The sequence below is a fragment of the Hipposideros armiger genome, unplaced genomic scaffold, assembly GCF_001890085.2.
Source record: "Hipposideros armiger isolate ML-2016 unplaced genomic scaffold, ASM189008v1 scaffold_632, whole genome shotgun sequence".
Classification (NCBI taxonomy): Eukaryota; Metazoa; Chordata; class Mammalia; order Chiroptera; family Hipposideridae; genus Hipposideros; species Hipposideros armiger.
Genome location: NW_017731982.1, coordinates 536,231 through 538,987, shown reverse-complemented (window position 1 = coordinate 538,987; position 2,757 = coordinate 536,231). Strand labels below are relative to the sequence as shown.

At 35.3% G+C, this 2,757-nt stretch overlaps 1 pseudogene; it reads right to left on the bottom strand.

Annotated features, from left to right (window-relative positions):
- Positions 1-1,600: 1,600 nt before the first annotated feature.
- On the bottom strand, positions 1,601-2,482 carry LOC109372378 (nucleophosmin pseudogene; annotated as a pseudogene).
- Between the last annotated feature and the right edge of the window lie 275 nt (positions 2,483-2,757).

Here is a 2,757-nt window from a genome sequence, read left to right as displayed (position 1 = left end):
ACTGCAGACAGGAGCCAGAGCCCCATACAGCACAACCTGGGTGCAGTGTGCTTCCTACACAACTGTGTGGAGTGATGCAGTTTTAAAAAGATTTTTGCCTTGACCCGCATCAGGTATTTACATGTCATACCAGGCCATGCTCTGCAATTATTGGCATGCCACGTACTATAGGTTGGGAGCCTCTCATGTTGCTTTACATGGAACTCTAGAGAATATACACTGCAGGGTACATGATCATTGTATAGAAAGTGGAGGGCCTTGTTTACAAACACCGTCTTGTCTTCAGATGTTCGAAAGCTCAGAAGTAAAAAGAAGAGCTGGCTGTTTAAAAAAACAGATTAGCCAGAGTGGGTTTTAAAATAGCAAGACTTAAAGTGATTCAATGTTAATTGAATATTGAGTAAGGAAGAGGTAGGGAGTTAATTGAATGAGTGAGCTTGGGGTTTCGGATAATTTTTTCATGATGTGAAGGAAATTATCACAGAGTTAGACACAGATCAGGGAGAGAGAGGCAGCCTGATCTTTGGAAGCAGTAAATGAAAGCCATTTAGTTTGGTGGGAGAAACATAAGCTTGTTGCACTGTTGACTTTTCCTTTATGCTTGTAAAATTCCATTTTAAAACATTTTCATTGTTATAAAAAGTTACATGTTATCTGAAGAAAATTTAGAAACTATAGAAAAGGAAAAAGAACGAAATAAATATTATCCATGATCTCATTGTAGATACCACTGACATTTTAGTTTATATCCTCTTAGGCTTTTTCTATGAGTAAGTATCATTTATATATACATAATATATTTAATGTGTATAAATAGAAGATCATATTATGTAGTAACTTACTTTAAAATTTAATAGTTCACGAACACCTTTCCAAGGTGATTTTAAATCATTGCCTGGTATTCTATTATACAGATGTTCTTTAATTGATTTACCCAATATTATTTCCCTTTTATGAAGAACCCTGTGATGGATGTTGTAACTTTATTTTTGTGCTTATCTACAATTATTTCTTAGGTTACATTCAGAATTCCAATGTCAAATGAAATGTAGATTTTAAGACTTTTGATTCCTATTGACAAATTATCAACCTGGAAAAAAATTGTCATTCCCACCTAAGTTTATAGGGTTCCCCATGTCCTTTCAAAAATGAATTCCATTATTTTTTAGAAAAATTATGTATATCTATATTTTCAATATCTTTGATTACTAAGGACATTATACTTTAAAAAAAAACCCAATATTTGGGATTCTGTGTTTGTAAATTATCTGATCATGTCCTTTGATTGTTATTTTTTCTATTGAGGTCCTCATTGTTTTCTCATTGATTTTTTAAAACTTTTTTAAAGTACTGAGTTTATTTCACATGCATATTTTCGTCTCCTCTTCATTTCTGTTTGTCTGGCCACTGCTGTGACTATGTCCTATCATAACATTCTATACATACTTAAAATCAAGCAAAGGGCGGAGTTCCATCTTTGAAAACTAAACAGGCATTTTGTGCAACACATTCTTGGCAATGGAACCTGGACAGCATTTATCAGACAAGGTAGGGAATGTTCTCACTCTGCATTACATAAAGGACAGCCAGATATCAACTGTTACAGAAATGAAATAAGATGGAAAATTTTAACAAACTGTTTAAGCTATTTTCTTAAAAGAAACTTCCTCCACTGCCAGAGATCTTAGACAGCCACATGATCAGTCATCTGGAAGCAATTCTTCATGTAATTGATGGACTTTGGGAAGACAATACCTTTTTCTATACTTGCTTTCATTTTTGCTTCAAGGTCTTCTACACAACTAGGTCCTTTTGGTGTTTAGTTTTAGGGGTTTTTATCTTTCTTTTTTTAAGGTGTTGATGGTTTGAGTCTTTTCCATTCTGGTTTGATTTATGTGAATTTTTTGGCTGGAGTATCTCATATAGATTTCTTTATTGGAGCTTTTTCTCCTCCTCCTTCTCCTCCTCCTCCTCCTCCTCCTCTTTCTTCTTCTTCTTCTTCTTCTTCTTCTTCTTCTTCTTCTTCTTCTTCTTCATCATTATCTTTAGCAGCAAGTTTGACTTTTTTCTGTGGAAGCTTTCCAGATATACTTAGGAGTTTTACCTCTTCTTCACCTTCTGACTGCACCTTCCTCTAAGTTCTGTCCATTAATATGCACAGGCACTGAACTACCCTTCAACTGTAAGCCACAGGTGGTGTTATTTCAAAGCCACTGAGTGAAGCCATTGGCTGTACGGGTAGTTTCAAAGTTGCCAGTGTTCTTTGAATTGGATTGCCTTCATAATTCATTGCACCTGCTTCAACAGTCTGTAATTTGCCATTTGCACCAGCCCCTAAACTGACGATTCTTAAAGATAACTGGTGCTTATTTTTATCATTACCCACCTTAAAGTGATAATCTTTGTCTGCCTTCAGTTCACAACTAAAAAGATAGTTTGGGGGCCTCAGGGGGATCATGTCCATCTCCATGAAATTGTCCATGGGGTGGTGGGATGCACTTGAGTGGGAGAGAAGGCAGACAGAGATACACAACTACTGTCCCAAAGAATAGTTGTGCAGGACAGAATCACACCAGGGTATTTATGGATTTTTAATGGCTTCGTGTACATTAAATATACTTACACTTTGTCTTTTTTCTACATTGTCAATTTTTTTCTCTGTTGGTTGTAGGCCTTCAATTTTATTGATGTGCTTTTTTATGTTAGTGATGTTTGTTGCTGTTACTGGTATTTTTTTTATTTGTTTGATTGCTTTTA